The 20,091-nt window shown below is 42.0% G+C and overlaps 1 protein-coding gene across 1 annotated transcript in view; it reads left to right on the top strand.

Annotated features, from left to right (window-relative positions):
* Window positions 1–20,091, top strand: part of KIRREL3 (kirre like nephrin family adhesion molecule 3) — a 1,393,929-nt gene that overhangs the window by 824,096 nt on the left and 549,742 nt on the right. The gene's annotated exons all lie outside the window — the stretch shown is intronic.

Consider the following 20,091-nt stretch of genomic DNA (forward strand, 5'->3'; position numbering starts at 1 on the left):
TATGAAAAAACAATTCCAAAAATCTTACAAGATAGAATAGCAGGCATATGGGGTATATCAGAATCAGTAAGACATAATACCCTACAAGCTGACCTACAGGCTTGTGTTCCAGACCAGCCATCCCCTTGTGGGTCTAAGTTACACCAAAGGCTTGCTAGGGCTGATTTTCAGACCACAGACCATGGCTAACTCCCATGGTCACCACTAAACTCAAATTGAATATCAAACTTTTTGGACAATTAGAAGATATCTGGCTATGCTGATATTCAGACGTAGCTGGTTATCTCCTAACTGGACAAAAAAAATCCCAAATATAGCTGCTAAATTGGGGCTGAAAATCGGTAGATAGCTAGTTATGTTGGTCGATATAACTAGCTATCTGCTAGCTGCTAACTGGTTATATCCACACCATCAGTGGTGTCTACCCTTATGCACATTTTGAATCATCCACAAAGAGGCAAACCTTACCAGTCAGCCCTTCAGCAATATCACTTACAAAAATGTTAAAAAGAACTGGCCCGAGAACTGAACCTTGTGGCACACCTCTGGTAACATCCTTTTCCTCAGAATGAGCTCCATTTGCCACTACCCTCTGTCACTTTCCACTCAACCAGTTCTCACATCAAGGGCACTCAGTTGATTTATTAGTTGTCTATGCAGAACTGTGTCAAAGGCTTTGCTAAAACCTAAATATATCACATCTAGCGCTCTTCCTCAATCCAACTCTCTGATCACCCAGTCAAAGAAATTAATCAGATTTGTCTGACAAGACCTGACTCTAGTGAAAACATGTTGCCTCGGGTCCTTTAATACATCGAATTCTAGAAACTTTACTATCCTGTTTTAAAAGTGTTTTCTTTAATTTACTTTCCACAGAAGTCAGACTTACTGGCCTGTAGTTCCCAACCTCTTCTTCCGCTTTTGTGAAGAGGGACCACATCTGCTCTTCTCCAGTCTTCCAGGACCACTCATGACTCTAGAGAAGCATTGAAAAGGTCAGCCAGTGGAGCTGCTAGAACTTCCCTAAGTTCCTCCAGTACCCTCGGATGTATGACATCCATCCCCACTGCTTTGTTCACCTTTAGCCAGCTCCTCATGAACACAATCCTCTGAAAATTACCCAGGGACTACCACTCCTCCATTCCTATTTGTGTTTGTCTTCTGCAGTCCTTTTCCCAGGCTTTAAGCTATGAACACAGAACAGAAATATTTATTATGCAGTTCCATCTTATCTTTGTCAGCTTCTACATATTCCTCCACCTTTGAGTCTCGCAGTGCCACTTTTGCACGTCCCCCTATTACTAGCATATCTAAAAAAAATGTCTTGTCCTCCCGCCCCCATTTTACCGTATTGACCATTTTTTCTTCCATTTTAATTTGTATGACCCTGTCCTGTGTGGGTTCTATTACCAACTACTGGTATAGTTCCCTCTGTAGAGAATCCAGGATCTCCCTGTTTCTAAAAGGCCCCAAAATAAGGATACCCCAATCAACATCTGACATATTAAAATCACCTATTAGTAGTACTTCTCCTTTCACACTATATTTTGAATGTCTTCAATTAAATCTCTGTCCATTTCTGTTTGTGAAGGAGGACTACATGACACATCAGTGTAAATATATTTGCCATTCCCTCTTTCCAGAATGACCCACAGTTCCTCTTCCTTACCCCATTGGTCCAACAGTAGTGTGGCTTTAATATTATCTTTAAAATATACTGCCACTCCCTCCCTTTCTTCCTACCCTGTCTTTAATGTTATAGTCCGCTATAACTATATTCCAGTCATGGTTCTCTGTGAACCATGTCTCTGTGATCACCACTAAATCCATCACAGCCTCAAGATCTAAAACCATATTTCCCATACTTTGGGTATTATTATATACTGCTTCCCAGACATTGCCCCTTTTACCCATTTGCGTAGAGATATTTCTTGCTTCACTTACCTGAGAACTTGTACTTACCTGGGGGCTTTGATCACCCTTCCCCTAATGGAAGCGATGCTGAAGGAAAGGATAGTGAATTTCCTGGAAGCCAATAAGTTGCAAGATCCGAGACAACATGGATTTACCAAAGGGAAATCATGCCAAACGAACCTCATTGAGTTCTTTGATTGGGTGACAGGAGAATTGAATCAGGGACAAGCTATGGACGTAATCTACTTAGATTTCAGCAAAGCTTTTGACACGGTTCCCCACAGGAGGCTCTTAAATAAACTGGATGGGCTGAAGATAGGACCCGAAGTGGTGAACTGGATTAGGAACTGGTTGACGGACAGATGCCAGAGGGTGGTGGTGAATGGAATTCGCTCGGAGGAGCGAAAGGTAAGTAGTGGAGTGCCTCAAGGATCGATGCTGGGGCCGATTCTGTTCAATATATTTGTGAGTGACATTGCCGAAGGGTTAGAAGGTAAAGTTTGCCTATTTGCGGATGATACTAAGATCTGTAACAGAGTGGACACCCCGGAGGGAGTGGAAAACATGAAAAAGGACCTACGGAAGCTAGAAGAATGGTCTAAGGTTTGGCAATTAAAATTCAATGCGAAGAAATGCAAAGTGATGCACTTAGGAAGTAGAAATCCACAGGAGACGTATGTATTAGGCGGGGAGAGTCTGATAGGTACAGGCGGAGAGAGGGATCTTGGGGTGATAGTATCTGAGGATTTGAAGGCGACGAAACAGTGTGACAAGGCGGTGGCAGTAGCTAGAAGGTTGTTAGGCTGTATAAAGAGAGGTGTGACCAGCAGAAGAAAGGGGGTGTTGATGCCCCTGTATAAGTCGTTGGTGAGGCCCCACCTGGAGTATTGTGTTCAGTTTTGGAGGCCGTATCTTGTTAAGGATGTAAAAAGAATTGAAGGATTTGAAGGCGACGAAACAGTGTGACAAGGCGGTGGCAGTAGCTAGAAGGTTGTTAGGCTGTATAAAGAGAGGTGTGACCAGCAGAAGAAAGGGGGTGTTGATGCCCCTGTATAAGTCGTTGGTGAGGCCCCACCTGGAGTATTGTGTTCAGTTTTGGAGGCCGTATCTTGTTAAGGATGTAAAAAGAATTGAAGCGGTGCAAAGAAAAGCTACGAGAATGGTATGGGATTTGCATTACAAGACGTATGAGGAGAGACTTGCTGAACTAAACATGTATACTCTGGAGGAAAGGAGAAACAGGGGTGATATGATACAGACGTTCAAATATTTGAAAGGTATTAATCCGCAAACGAACCTTTTCCGGAGATGGGAAGGTGGTAGAACGAGAGGACATGAAATGAGATTGAAGGGGGGCAGACTCAAGAAAAATGTCAGGAAGTATTTTTTCACGGAGAGAGTAGTGGATGCTTGGAATGCCCTCCCGCGGGAGGTGGTGGAAATGAAAACGGTAACGGAATTCAAACATGCGTGGGATAAGCATAAAGGAATCCTGTGCCGAAGGAATGGATCCTCAGGAGCTTAATCAAGATCGGGAGGCGGGGCTGGTGGTTGGGAGGCGGGGATAGGGCTGGGCAGGCTTATACGGTCTGTGCCAGAGCCGGTGGTGGGAAGCGGGACTGGTGGTTGGGAGGCGGGGATAGTGCGGGGCAGACTTATACGGTCTGTGCCCTGAAGAGCACAGGTACAAATCAAAGTAGGGTATACACAAAAAGCAGCAAATATGAGTTATCTTGTTGGGCAGACTGGATGGACCGTGCAGGTCTTTTTCTGCCGTCATCTACTATGACTCTAGTTTAAAGCCCTTACTTTTAACTTGAATTTGATTTGTGTTATTTACCATCGCCTTCTCTCTGTTCCCCCTCCCATCCCCCAACTCCAATAAAATTTTCCACTATTCCTTTACTCGGGTGGTTTACCTACTTCTTCCCATTTCCACAAAATCTTTGCATGTTATCATTAGTTCTCCTTCCCCAGTGCCAGCCTCTTGCCCCTACCTCTGGAGAAACCTTACGTAATTGTCTATAATAAGATCACAGATGGGTGGTGTCTTTATTGTGCCTTGCATAGTAGGGGGGTTCGGAGTCCCAAAGTTTGGCTAGTAGTGATCCACAGAAAAGGGAAGCCTAGATTCCTTAAGAACATAACAGCCATATGGGTCAGACCAATGGTCCATCTAGCCCAGTATCTTGTTTCCAACAGTGGCCAATCCAGGTCACAAGTACCTGGCAAAAACCCAAATAATTGCAACATTCCATCCTACCAATCCCAGGGCAAGCAGTGCTTCCCCATGTCTGTCTCAATAGCAGAGTATGGACTTTTCCTCCAGAAACTGTTTTAAACCTAGATACGCTAACCGCTGTTACTACATCCTCCTGCAGCGAGTTCCAGTGCTTAACTATTCACTGAGTAAAAAAATATTTCCTCTTATTTCTTTTAAAAGTACTTCCATGTAACTCCGTTGAGTGGCCCCCTAGTCTTTGTACTTTTTGAAAGAGTTAAAAAAAAATCGATTCACTTCTACTCATTCTACATCACTCAGGATGTCTGATCCTGCCTGGTGTGAGGGACATAATCAGAGCAAGGATTCCAAAATGTTCCTCTTTATAATCACATAGGGCACATTAACATGACGTAACATGTACAGCAATTAGTAAGGAAGGATCTCGTGGCTGTGGAGGGCCTGAAAATGCAGGTGGGATGCAAGAGGAGAGGCATGCTACCTAATGACTTTTTGCTGTCGGCAATGCACCAGCTATAAAGCACAGCTTAGCATATCCCTTAACAGCACTGTTTTAAAACAGTCATAGACATCAAACTCCAGTTAACCAAATCTGATATTTTACTGTACCTAATTATTTCCTGAAATATTTCTCGATAAATTTAGCACTTCAAGCAATGTGTGTGGGGGTGTTTTTTTTTCTTTGCAAATAGTAGTATAATGAGGGACTTTCTTATTCTTTTGTATGAAAATATACTGTGTCTAATTCTCCTGAATATTCATGAGCAGTACCTCTGTCAGCCTGCATAGAGAAAAAAAAGGGAGGAAGGGATAGGGAAACAAAAGAGAAAGGAAAGAAGAAATAAAGATATTTTTACAGCAGATTCAGCATCATGGGCAGATAGGATAATGCCTCATATTTCCCACCAATCTATTACCACTCTCCCCTGCCAGGAATTAGACTGAATACCAAGCCAGGGTAGGAGAAGGGAGAGACATGCTCCCTCTTTTCAGTCATTCAGCAAGTATGAAAGTATTAAACCCAAAACATTGAGGAAAGTGGAGGGGGAGGGGGGAGATGTCTGGTCTAGGGAAAATGCTGTACAGTGAAAAAGAGAGAATTGTTACTGAACTGAGCCCCCAGTATAAGAAGGGGCCTAGCAGTTGGAGAAATGGCCTGCAAACCAGGGAAATGAGCATTCAAATCCTGTTTCTATTGCTAACATTCCTTGAAACCTTGGGCAAGCAACTTTATTTCTGACTGTCTCTGGTACCCATTTAGACTGTAAACTCTTTGGGGAAGGTATTTATTGTACCTAGAAACATGTTGTAAATTGCCTTAAGACTAAAACTGGAAAGATGGTCTAGAAATACAAAATTCTTACATAATTTGAATGCCTTTGTGTAATGTTGAATGGAAGGTCACTGATAGAACACTAGAGGGAGCTCTGGAGTACATGAAAATACATACATTGTCTGACCACAGAACAAATAATCTTTATTTATAGCACCCCCAAAAAATATTTTCATTCGGTTCAAAATCAAACCACCAGGGTAGCTAGCATTCAGGCCCGATTTTCCTTCTATATTGTATCAACTGCTGCCTAGAAGCACCAGGCTAAACAGGGTATCTCATCGTCTCTCCTGGGGGTACTGAGTGGCAGTGTCCTGCCCTCTTAAAGTGCATGAGTTTGTGGGTGAGCAGCATTAGGATTACAAAACAGAATTGCTAGTAACCTACCTCCTACTTTTGAGCAGGCAGGTTGACGGGATGGTACTGCTCAGGAAAATTCTGTCAGGATGAAGAAGAAGGTGCTCCTTACATGAGTAGATCATTAGAAGCAGACTGCTGCATCTCCACTCCCCCCCCCCCCCCCCCCACCACCACCACCATCACCACCATTTGACTTCCATATTTAGTGACTAATGAAAATATCGCTAACAGCTCTCAATGATACGTCAGCTGAAGCACCAGAAGACCAGAAGAAAAGTATGGTCTTTTGAAACTTTGGTCATATGTTAAATGCTGTAAGTACACAACAGCTATTTCATCACATTTCTCAACAAATCAAATAATGTACTTCAAAGCAACACAATTGCTTCACTTTATCAATTATGGTTGACTATTTTTTTTAATGTTTAAGGTATAAAAAATACATTAGCCACTTTATGTCAATTAACTATAATTCATTGTTCTAAGAACCACTCATATATGCTTTTTACTTTGACACTGTTTATATTTAGAATTTCATTAGTACATATAAGCTACTTCATTCCATATTTCATATGTTTTGATTACATTAGCCCTTCATCTTTGAATCAATTATTGATTTACACTTTACTGTTTTATAATCACTTAATTATATTTTTTATTCAATTGCTTTTACTCAATTGCTTTTTGTTTTTATCTAATTGCTTTTCATTGTTTAATACTTATTTATATATGTTTTTATCCAAGTGTCTTCATATGTTGTTTACTGTCTTTTATTTTGTACATAGACTCCTGAAGAAGGCACCTGTAGTGCTGAAAAAGGGTACCTTGTAGAGTCTTCAATTAATAAATTGTATTTTGAACTTTGACCATTTCCGGTCTGTTTTTTTTTAAGAACCTGGTTCTGTTCTCACTCCTCTTTTGTTCTTAAGATCTTTGCCACTTGGATATATTCATGAGTAGGAGGTGGCACAAATGATATCTTCTTAGGAGCTATAACCCCTGAAGAACCCTTTTTAGTATAAAACTGGAGTATGGACTTAATGCCCAGCAGCCATGGAGTTAGGTTTACTAGAAGTTCACACTCGGGCTTTGAAAAACTTTATCATGTGGGGCTCTAAGCAGTGAACTTTGGACTAGAGGCAACAGCTTACTTAGGGCACCGTTTACTTAGGCGCGTTAGCGTTTTAAATGTGCCTACAAGTAGCGTGCGTTCTAACCGTGTAGGTGCCTATAGGGATATCATAGGCACGTACACGATTAACACGCATTAAAAACGCTAACGTGGAGTACCGCAGGGATCGGTCCTAGGGCCGGCTCTTTTTAACGTCTTTGTGACTGATATTGCGGAAGGGCTCTCTGGTAAGGTTTGTCTCTTTGCGGATGATACTAAACTCTGCAACAGGGTGGACACCCTGGAGGGTGTGAATGACATGAGGAAGGACCTAGCGAAGCTAGAGGAATGGACCGATATTTGGCAACTAAGGTTTAATCCCCAAAAAATGCAGGGTCGTGTACTTGGGTCGCAAAAATCCGAGGGAATGGTATAGTATAGGGGGTGTAGTGCTTCAGTGTGCGAAGGAAGAGCGGGACTTGAGGTTGATTGTGTCTGACAACCTTAAAGCTTTCAAACAGGTAGAAAAAGTGACGGCCAAAGCCAGAAGGATGCTTGGGTGCATAAAGAGAGGCATGACCAGCAGGAAAAAGGAGGTGATAGTGCCGTTGTATAAGTCTCTGGTGACTCCTCATTTGGAGTACTGCGTGCAGTTCTGGAGACTGCACCTACAGAAAGATATAAACAGGATGGAGTGGTCCAGAGGGCGGCTACGAAATTAGTAAGCGGTCTTGAATGCAAAAAGTATAGGGACAGGCTTATGATCCTCAACATGTATACGCTGGAAGAGAGGAGGGAGAGAGGTGACATGATAGAAACGTTTAACTATCTCAAGGGCATTTATGTACAGGAAGAGAGCCTTTTTCAAATGAAGGAGAGCTCTGGAATGAGGGGGCATACGACAAAGTTAAGAGGGAATAGGCTTAGGAGTAACTTAAGGAAGTATTATTTCACAGAAAGAGTGTAGGAGGCGTGGAATGGCCTCCTGGTGTAGGTGGTGGAGTCGAGGACTGTTCCAGAATTTAAAAAGGCATGGGATAAGCATGTGGGATCGCTTAGGAACAGGAAGAATTAGGGGTTATAGAGGATGGGCAGACTGGATGGGCATATGGCCTTTATCTGCCGTCGTTTCTATGTTTCTATGCCTATAACGTGGACTGGTAAACAGGGCCCTTAGTCTACTACACTAGCTACAGTTCTTTTCCCTTACACTAGAGGATAGTATAATTAAAAGGCCTTTCTTGTACCAGAACCCACTCAGTCTTCCATCACACTTCCCATCTGTCACCTAGATTATGAGATCCTCATCCCTCAAAACTAGGTTCACTATTGACTGCTCTACCCAGTAACCTTTGTGGGTCACAAGTGCTAAGGGTTTCTCCAATTTTGTACCTATTTCTTGAGTTAAAGGCATAGCAAATTAGGCCTAAGTTTGTCATCTGTCACTTTATCCTGCTATTGCAGTTATCATGTTTGCTATAAGTTTCAGAATCATTGTTGAAATCATGTTTTTACCTATGACAGGGGTACTCCCTGTTTCACCGAGGCTGCATCAGGGGATAAATGCCAGAATCCTCTTGTGCCTTCAAACAGCTAGCAACATGGCAGGTGCAATTAGGAGTTTAATAGTTTAATGTACTTCATAAACTACCCTTCTGAGACTATCCATTCTTGATAGGAAAGGACATTCAAAAATAGTACACACCATAAACAACCAGCAACAGACATTCTTTCTTACACCCTCCTACAGTTGTCAGATCACGTACCAGGGTCAAATGCCTCTAAAAATAATACTTTTTCAAGTTAACCTTAAACTATTGATAAGACTCCTCCTTCAGTAGCTCCAAAGGGGCCATACGTAAAATCAAGTAACTTTAAGAAATTGACACGGTGCCCTGTGAAAATATTTATGTGAAATAAAGGTGCAATGGGACCCAGTTTTGGATGTTTACTTTGTGAACTTGGGAACTTTTTTGAGTCATGATGTGGAATTTTTTGACCTATCATTAAATACTTTCACTGAGAGAGACAGTTGGCCACGAATTAAAACATTTTTTAATGAGGTTTTTTCCTCCCACATTTGTGATTGATAAATAAGTACAAAACAATCTTTTAAGCAATCCCAAGTTCAATAGCTTGTTGATTTGAACAGTTCTTGGTTTGATTTTCTATTTTGTCAGCTCATTTCTCCTATTGTAGTCATTAATTGTTTAAAATGGACCCTACATGAGTGAGAAACATGGGTAGCAGAAGAAAAGAAGAGGAACTCTCAGTCCTCCTCTAGAATAATGTACAAATGCCCCCAAAACATATGAGCTACCCTTCAATGTAATACAGTCCAAAAGAGACCAGAGTTAAGAGACCAAAAAGAACCTGCAGCGACCTCAATCATGTTTAAGACCTCATGAAATGTTTTTTGCAGAAGAGGGAGGAAGTGCTTCTCCAGACCATTCTGCTGATATATTCTGTACTTTTATTTATTTATTTCTAAGGGTAGGTATTTATATATGTATTAGTTGCCTTGCTGAACTCATGGATTATCAGTTGTTGTACTTCAAGATCCTGTATAAATGAGAAGCCCCCTGAAGTGACCACAATTTTGGTTATAATTAAATTGCTGATAGTCTTGAACTATGGGGATTATGGTGAATGTACAGATGGCACTGATTGAGGTGCGGCTCTGGGACTGAGTCTTGTTACTTGAAAGACGACAAACAGGAATAGCAAACTATTTCTGAGCCAATCAGTCCATAGGGGATTTTGACTAACTATGGAGTCTCATTTGGAAATGATTACTATTATGAAATATGTATGTGGCATTTTAAGCCATTTTAAAAGCAATAAAAAGAATTCAAAACTACCCAATTGAAAAATAAATGACTTAATTCAGTGCTTTTAATTTCTATTTATTTTGATATAGAAATATGTAATTTTTATGGCCTGCTCCCAAAATTCAAGGAGTGTTGGGTGGGGGTGTTTATTGCCTTCTGCCAAGCTCAGTGTTGTGCACTGGCATAGCCACAGGGGGCCAAGAGGGCCTGAGCCCCCCACTTTGTGCTCAGGCCCCTTCCAAATCTATAGTACCCATTAAATGGCTGGTGGGGATGTCGAAGCCTTGCCAACCAAAGAAATTTGCTGCTGAGCTGCTCCTCTCCTTCTCTTGCAGCTGCAGGAAACAGAAAGGTGACAGCATGCCTCCAGTTGCCAATGGCTGGGACTCCTCACTCATGTTTTGCTGGAGGCATGCCACTAACTTCCTGTTTCCTGCAGAAGAGAAGGAGGGGAGCAGCTCTGCAACAAATTTCTTTCACTGGCAGGGTCTCAGGGGAGTGGGAGAGGGAATGTATTGCCCTCCAGTTCACCCCTGCCCCCCCAACCAAATCGGAGGACTAACTATGCTGCTGTTCTGCAGTATGATCATTTAATGAGGGTGGACTATTTTGCTAGTATGTGTATTGAAGTGGATAGGAGTCATTTTTGTAGCTGACTTCCCCTGCAGTGCATGGTTAGGGACAGAGCTAATGTCGCAGACTTTATAAACTGAGAAGTTTGAGAAAATTATTTTCTCTTCTGTCTCCTAGAAGCAGGCTGAGTTCTGTATCTAGGAGTCTTAGGCTTTGTGGAGGGCTGGGGGAGGGGGCATACAGCCTGTGAGATTTGCTAGCAGCCTATGCAATAGCGTAGCCATGAGTGGCCTCTGGTGGGAAGTGGCCCACCCAGCAGCGGTGCACCCTTGCTACGACTGGTGGAGATCCCTAAGCCCCACCAGCTAAAGACTCCTGCCATCTCTATCTCCCCCCTCCACTACCCCCACCGATGATCTAGCATCTCCCCACAGTCTTTCAACCCCTTCCCAACCTGTGTATCTGGGCCTAGTGTGAGCAGTGTATGTGAATTGCTGCTCACTTCTGGTGACCACCGGAAAGGAAGGCTATTGTGGGCCTGGGGACTGTCATATCCCCACATATTACAGAGCTGCAAAATCAGGTCTCAATCCAGAAAGACCAGTTAAAAATTTTGGAAAGTGTTCAAACCTTCATTCTGATATTCAGGATTTAAATGCAAAACTTCAATCAATGCAAGCAACAGATTCAACCCTGATTAACTATTTTACTGTTTTGAAAATTAAAAATGAAAGCCCAGAAACCATAGTGAGCAATAACACTGATTATTTTTTCAAAATTTGATACAATCTCACCAAGAGGTATGTTCAAGAAATAAGTTAAGTTAGTAATATTCAACAATTTTTTAGTTTTTGAAGACCAGTTTTCCCACCAAATTAAGGGAGTGGCCATGGGTGCCACAGTTGCTCCCATGGCTGTATGTCTTTACATGGCCCAATATGAAAAGAAATTTGTGTATCCTTCTCAATACCATTCTAAGGTGGTTGGGTGGCTGCGATATATCGATGATATCCTGCTAATATGGAAGGGGACTTAGATACTTTACAACTTTTTATAGAATTTTTGAATTTGAGAGATCCTAATATTAAGTTTGTCCACCACATAGGAAGTACTAATGTGAATTTTTTGGATATCAATATTCATGGGTTGATGGTCAGTTTGTCACTCGGTCTTTTCAGGCCACTGATTGCAATGCCATTTTACATTATCACAGTCACCATCCTCAAGTTTTAAAGAATAGTATACCGGGGAGTCAATTCCTTCGGATAGGCAGACTCTGCTCTTTTCGTTGAGATTTTCAAGAACAAGTTCAGTCTATGATGATTCGTTTTGCATATCAGGGTTATCCTTCAAAAACTGTATGGCGGGCAGTTAAGCTTGCTTACAATGTGCAATGGGAATGGCTTTGTCAGCCAATGTCTTTAAAAACTAGCCATCGGCTCACTGTGTTTTGTCCTATACCCATGGTACTAATATGGTTGTAGATATTATTAAAAGACACTGGCCTATTTTAATCGATACACATTCAGTTTCGAGGGATGCCTATGTTTGCTTACACTCGTGGTAGAAATTTGGAGGAAATATTGTTTAGTCATAATAGCACTGATGGTGAGTCCAGTAGTAATCAGGAACTGGGTCATTTTGATTGTCAGCGGTGCACCTATTATAAGTATGCTTTACAAGTTAAAGAAATTAATGTACCTCATTCCATGGGTCAGCTTCTTAGATTTCATGCACACACTGATTGCAATTCAGCTCAATGCATGTATGGAATCTGTTGTCCCTGCAACTTATGGTATATAGGGCAGACCACCCATAAAATTAAGGTCTGGATTGCACAGCATTTAAGCAACCAGCAGCTGGAAGCCCTCCTGGTTTCCCACTGGAGGGAAGCGGGACAATCGGTGGATCAATTGAAGTTTGTGAGCTGAGTGGGACCCAGGGCGGTATTGTTCCTTTGATACTTTCTAGAAAGGAACAGTGATTGATTTTTTTCATGGAACATAGTGGCATCATATGGGCTAAACAAAGAAGTGGATTGGTTACGCATGTAGGAGTAAACCTTGTGGTTTTAAAGTAAGCTGAACTTCCAGCAAGCCTCATGCACATGTGTGGGCGTCTTTCAGCAGACCCACCATGCAGTGTTTGGGCTTGGAGTGAGTTCATTTCCACATATTTGCCAATACAGCACTGTAAGGTATATTTTGATAGTCATTTATGTAGTATATGTATTGTTGTTGTGAATGCAGGATGGGGGGTATGATATAGAGACTGTTATTATATCTATTTGATCCCTGATGACACGCAATGGAGCAAAACACGGACCGTGTTGGGTTCGGTATCTGTATGAAACGGGCTCTAGCAATTTTGCGACTATGCATTTCAGTTTCAAGATCAATAGTGTGAGATTTGACTGCACCTGGGACTTTGGAAGTATTCTAACTTGTTCATCTGATCTATTTAATTCATGCAGTGGTGGAGTTACAGCTGGACATTACATCTATATGCTAATCATGGAGTAGCATTTGGACAGCATTTTGATATTGCGATGTGATTCAAGGAAAGTGGAGATTTAGCACATCACTGTATGATCAGAGTTTGCCATTTCCCCGAGCAGGATGGTGCAGGGGTCACATGCTTCAAAAGGAGCAATGTGATTAGTGTAAATTTGAGGAAAGAAATATGTGTTTAGACAGCACTATAATGATGTAATTGTGGTTGTGGTAGTTTTTAAATACATTTTGCAATATATAATAAAAGTTTGAAGATAATTTATAGTTGTGGGAATATAGTACAGATATTGTGTGTTACAACTATATTGGAATTTAGGTACCCCTATTTTGTGTGTATGTGTATGCATATTCATTAGGGATATCCTGAAAACCCAGCCTGTTTGCAGAACTTGAGGCCTAAACTCTTTGAGTTCCTAGTCTGTACTATGTTTCAGTCTATAGCCTGATTTGCTATCATTTAATAAGTCATTTGTATCCAAATAGTTTTTAAATTGGCCTGCTACCACTTTTCTCTAATTTTCTCCCAGAACGGAAGACTAGACAGAGGTATATAGTTTTCTAAATTAGAAGGATCAAGAAACTGGCTTTTTGAGCATTGGATGAACAATTGCTCTGTAACAGTACTTGAACTAGAGGCCATGCCATGAAAATAAGAGGTAGTAGATTTAAAACAAATTTAAGAAATATTTTTTTCAGTGAACACAATATTAAGCTGTGGAATTGTTGTTGGGAGATGTGATTAAGAATAATGATATAGATTAATTTATTAAAGGTTTGGTCCATTAAGAATTACTGGCCAGTATGGTATAGTCATTGCCAGCTCCTATATCTGGGAATGAGCAAGAGGGAAGGGACCCGTTGGGTACTTCTGAGTGATCCGGATTCACTGATGTCAAGGATAGCATGCTGGGCTCTATGGAGTTTTGGTCTGGCCAAGAAAGATATATATATTTTCAGCCCTCTACCAAGACAGGGATTCCTTATTCTGTGCCATCAACAAAAGCTTTCCTCTGCACTAACACTCAGTCTGTGGTTTGGGAGCTATATCTAGCACCATAGCCAACTGGATTCTAGATTCACTGGTTTCAACCTAAATATCTTAACCAATATCCTGAACCACAGCTTCACCATTTCACAGAACGCTAGGTGAATCAGATATATATTTCTCATCACCAGAGTCCTCTACTAGTACTGCAGCCTTATAGGTTCCACATGCTCTGCCACTAAGCTGAGAAACCCCAAGTGCCACGCTCTCTCTGAGTCCACACTTGCTATTACCAAAATAAATATTCTCCAGCACTGTAGCCCAGTGGCGTAGCCAGAAGTCAATTTTTGGGTGGGCCAACAGGTTGGATGGGTGGGCACTAGACAGTGGTGTGCTGGTAAATGTTTAAGAACAGGTTCTTTCCCCGGTCCACCTCTGCACCCCCCCCCCCCCCCCCCCGTCCACCTCACCTCACCTCAAAATTGCAGAGCTGGCTATAGCCAGGGAGAGAGCCTGGGAGGGGGGGGGGGGAGGCAATGCATTACTCCAAATTGCCTTAATAAGCATACTTAGGAACAAACTGTGACTTTAACAACCTGATTTAAATTTATTCTGAAAAAGTTGGCTGAGTTACTAGCAGGAGATGTGTTTTGGGAATCAAAGGAATATAAAACACGTCTACTAGTTCAACAAGAGTGTCTACTAAATTAAATAGCTTTTTTGGGTCTGCTATACAAGTGCCAATTTGTTCTGAGAAATAGGTTTTCTTAGCATCAATCAAAGAAGCGTTATGGATATTAAAATTTGATTGCCCCATTCATTTAGTAGTCATGTCACCTGTTTTCCTCCATTCATGTAGATGGGCTGCCACCCGCTGCCTCGCCACCCCACTTCAATCTCTCGGCTCATGCTGCTCCGGTCACCATGCAGCGGAGTGGAGGAAGAACATGCGGCCTCCGAGGTGTACTGCCTCGTGGTCCCATACCCTCGTTGCCTCACCTAACTCCCCACGCCGTATCGCCTCCGTTTGGCTGCCCTTGCTGCACATTGCCTCTTGCCTGAGCCTCACAACCTCTCCAGGAAGTTCTGGCAATGGGGGCGGGACGTGGCAGAGACGCTTCCGGGTTAGGAGGCAGCATCGCTACCGCTGCTGCTGAGACTGGAGGGAGGTAGGTAGATCCTTGATCGTGGCAGCGTCTGGGAAGCGCTGCCCTGAGAGAGAGGGAGGCAGATGCAGCATCGGAGCTCAGCCTTCTCCCTCCGCTCCGCTGCCTCCACTGCTGGGTGGGCCTGAACCCAAACTGGGTGGGCCTAGGCCCACCCAGGCCCACCCGTGGCTACGCCCCTGCTGTAGCCTCATGAGTTCTGTATCCACTATCGAACTGATGATTCCTGACCCACTACTACAGCATTAACAGTAAATAAATCAAGTAAATAGATCAAGAAACTCTCATACTACATTTTCCTAGCTATAAAAACATCAGATATAAATCCATATTAAACAGAGATTTCTCACGTACAGGTTCAAAATGGTGGATCTCCATCCCTAGTGAGATAAAAAGGATTATCAACTATCTAATGTTTCTCAAATTTCTGAAGGCATGCCTTTTTAACAAATTATTGCGTTGTTAGTGAACTAAACTGCAAATGTTATGATATCTTTTTTTCAAAATCTCACTGTTGTCTTCAAACTTGTAAAAATTTATTGTATGCATTTCTAGTCATAATTATTGTAAGCCACATAAAACTGAATAATTAACATTTGGGGTATGTGGGATATAAGCACCAATATAAATAAATAAAAGGCTCCTCAAATTCATTCTGAACACAAGATTTCTCAGTATTCACAGCCTTATAGGCGTCACATTTCTTTACAGACTTAACAGAGTACTACTACTACTACTATTTAGCATTTCTATAGCGCTACAAAGCATACACAGTGCTACACAAACATAGAAGAAAGACAGTCCCTGCTCAAAGAGCTTACAATCTAATAGACAAAAATAAAGCAAGCAAATCAATTAATGTGGGGAAGTGGTTACAAGTCAAAAGCAATGTTAAAGAGGTGGGCTTTCAATCTAGATTTAAAGATGGTCAAGGATGGGGCACTAATATTCCAGTAAGATGTGTAAATAAAAAAATTAAAGCAAGACTGTCAATATATTGTAAGAGTAAGAGTAGCAAGTGAGATCATTAATGCCTGATTTCGGGCAGTTGTAAATGTCTATGCCAATATTTGTCATATACATGTGTAAATTGTGTACATCATCGTATGGTGTGTGCTTTTCAACTAGTCAATGTACTGTGAGGTGTCATTTACACATTGTGATAGAGAAAGTGAGGTACCCTGCACTGGACTACCTGTGCCTGTTAATCACCAGTGGCATCTCTTCCAGAGTCCAGTCCATAGAAGTAAAAATGATCCACTCCAGGTTTTCCAATTAACTAAACAAATGCTGCTTTATTATATTTCCACACAACACCTTCAGTGACAAAAACTCAAAGTGCTGAGGCACAAATAGCATCCCCAGTCTCCAAGCCAAACAAAAACCATAACTGATATATAGGCTTCTTAGCAGCAAAACTAAACACAGTTCTAGTCAAGAGTCTTCCTTTCTTTTCTCCAACTGAGGTTACAGCTTAACTCCCCAAAAAGGCACTTCTTATGTTCATATTAGACCAGCACTTCACAAAGGGCAAGGTTTCAAAGCTGCTCACCCTTAGTGTTGGTTCTTAGCTTCCGTGGCCTAAGTCCTGAAACCTCCCGAGAATACCTCCCCTTTTTCCTTTGGGGACCTTCCTCTCAGGAAACTCAGCCCAAGACCTGCTTCTGGCATGCAGGGGACAGGATTATCTAGCCCTGGACTTTAGCTGTACATTCTACTGCCATCCTTCTCTAAGGAAGGGTTTTGTTTCATAAGTCAGGCATGGCTCCTACTGGCTTCCAGAGCTCCACCGTAGCCTGACTGATTGGTTTAGCTTTTCTGCACCTGGATTAGAGGACAGGCTGGGCACTCTGCTCCCTTCCAGGTTCAAGCTATCTGCTTCCTGAAGTTGTACTGCAACTTCCCCTCCCCCAAGGATCACAGCCATGGTTGCCAGATGGGCGGTTTTCCCGCCCAATTGGGCGGTTTTCCGCAACCCGCCGCGGGAAACTTTTGCCCACGGCGGGTTGCGGTTTTTTGGGCTCCTTTTGTTTTTTTTGTGCGGTTTTTTGGCCGGCGGGGGGTGGGGCTAATGGTGACAGAGGCGGGGTTTGGTGACTTTTGGGCAGGGTTTGGTGACGTATTGGGCGGGGCGATGACGGTGGGGGCGAGGCTGATGACGGCAGGGGCGGGGTGATGATGGAAGGGGTGGGGCTGATGACGGCGGGGGCGGGGGTGATGACGGAAGGGGCGGGGTTGATGACGGCAGGGGTGGGGGTGATGACGGAAGGGGCGGGGTTGATGACGGCGGGGGTGGGGTGTGTGTGGTTTTGGGGCGGGTTTTGGGCTATTTTGTGTGGGAATTTTTTTTTTTATTTGGCAACCCTGATCACAGTAGCTTCTCTCCTGCAGGGGATTTCTAACAGTTGCCACTTTAACCTATTGAGTGTTACAATCCTCCCCCTTCCTGAAGCCAATCCAGATTTCTCCTCTGACCCTGGAGTTCCAAACCTGTCTTACAGCTTCCCTGGGGATAATCCTGTAGAGGGAAGGCAATGGGGAAACAAGGACATGAACTTATTAATCACAACATGTATGTTGCCACATCTGCACATAAATATTAATTATGCACCCCCTTATAGAATTACCCTGAGATCGCACAACTTGAATGTTTCCGAGTGTTAGAGTAATATATTTGTCTCTCATACCAGTCTTCTGCCTATTGAGATAAGTAACAGCCATAAATTAAAGCCTACAATATATGGTAAGGCCACCGGGTGGCAGAATTGTAGTTAAGGTGTTCAGATAAGAGAGGGGAAAATGTCTTCTTTTATTGCTCATCTTTTGTATTGTGTGTGTGGTTGCTTCATGTTTAGTTACTGATCATGTTAATCCACATATCAAACTCTGGGGTTGATTTATTAATAGACAAAATTAGTAAGTGCCTATAGCCAGCAGCTCTGCTATATGTCTTTAATTTTAAATCATCAGCTATGACATCATGTCATTTTTCTCAAAGGGGTGTGTGTGGAAGAGAGCAACTGTCTGTCCACATGCATAACAGGAGCTATGGGTATGTTACTCAAGCCAGAACTTGATGAAAGCCATATCTATTAAATAACATCTTATTTCAGATTCCACTATATTTTGCTCTTGAGTGTCTGAACAAGCTCAATCTGTAAAACGTCTGAGGGTCCTGGACAATTTCTTATGATTCTGAAGTTACTTATGCTAATAAAACCCTGTTTGAAGTGCCAACAAATAGGCCAAGGAGAAAATGGACATGGAAACTAGTCTTCCTACTGCCCCTGGAGTTTGACCCTCCAAATAAGGTTGTCATGCATTGGTAGATAACTACCTGATGTGTGAGATAAGAAATTTGCTTCTCGAGTGGAGGACTTCCATTTCCTTTGCTTTCACTGAAAAATTAAATTGAAAGCAAGCAATAAAAATACATTTTCTTGGAAATATATTTCAACACAATAATAGACAAAAATCTTTGCAATAGGAGAATTTGCCTCTTTTGACACAACAATATTTTTGTTGTTCGATTTGCCCATGCTGATCACTTTAAACCTGCAGTCCACAAACACAATTAAGTTACATTATAGGGAATAAACTCTGTAATGACATTTATAAGTTACCACAGAGCACAGGAACACAAATATGAAGCAAATAAACTCCATTTGATCTATGTAATTACTGAAAGTAATATTGGATTCTATGATCTGGCAGGAAAGTATGAGAGGAGAGTACAGAGTAATTCATTTGATCGTGTAAGGCAATACTGTATAGTCTTGCTCCCACCCCCATTATTGGATCTTCTCTCCATACCTTGGATTTAAGACGTCTTAAGAGACTACCTCAGAAAAGATATATAAGCTTAACTATTTTTTCACGCTAAAATGCATCATTTGCAAAGCATGAAATACAGACAAAACAACAAAAAAAATGTTGTAAACGTGTGTCTATCTAACGCTAAGAAATGAAAGTTTAAGGCAGAAATTTGTGATGCCAGGATCTGTTCTTAAAGGAGTGTAATCTGCATGAATTGGCAGATACGGCTCTGGCAGCTTTTTTTTAGGCAGACAGAATGGACCGTGCTTGTCTTTATCTGCCATCATCTGTAATGTTACGGAATTTGCTATGTAAGTTGATTCCCTGGTGACCCTCCAGTAAGGAGAGTCATTGGCCCAGATTAGAGAATGACATGGGAACAAAGTTTGCCTCCATCCCCATCCCATCCCTGCAGGTTCTGTTCCCGCCCCATCCCCATGGTCTGTGTCCTCCATTTTCAAAAGCCTCAAACACTTATGATTTTATATTTAAATATTTTTATTAAAGTATAAAAAGGAATAATATGCTGTGCAACTGTTGTTTATAAATCACAAATAGAAAACAATAATAACAATGACCAACTATAATAACCCCACCACCACCACCCTCTACCCTTCCAACCCCAGAATTGCTGACTTCTACTACCCCAAGAAATTCTAATCCACCCTGTTAAAATGTCCAGGGGTACAAAATAAAACCCATTCTTTATGCCCTAGTAGGAGAGAAATATGTCCTATGAAGCACTGTTAGCTTGAATTCAGTCTAGCTCTCCTGTCTTCTACAGTTCTTCCTGCAATAGAAGATGTCTTCTCAGAGGATGTGCTGGTAGCAGGAATGTACAGGATCCCCCATGCAATTTTGCCAGTTGTGGCCAGCATGTTTGCTTGTTTTTCTAAAAAAATCAAAATATTGCATGCATCATGCAAACATAAATAACGGTCTAGTTCATTAACAGGCTTCAAAGTAGAGAATAACACGGGGACAAAGTTCATCCCTCTCCCCATGAGCTCTGTCCCCATCCCCGTCCCCACGGTTACTGTGGGTCCCTGTCCCCATATCATTCTCTAGCCCAGATGCTCTCAGGAGCTGCAGTACCACCCATCTCTTCAGTGTGGTATAAATACCAGTGAGTGCAATTACTATAGACAACAGCAGTGAGTGGAAGTGCATTTTAGAAAGGACGTTCAACTCAGAATATGGATGTCCAATCTCTGCGTCATATATTGATGTCCATTTCTAACATAGTA

The sequence above is a fragment of the Microcaecilia unicolor genome, chromosome 12 (genome assembly GCF_901765095.1).
Source record: "Microcaecilia unicolor chromosome 12, aMicUni1.1, whole genome shotgun sequence".
NCBI lineage: Eukaryota > Metazoa > Chordata > Amphibia > Gymnophiona > Siphonopidae > Microcaecilia > Microcaecilia unicolor.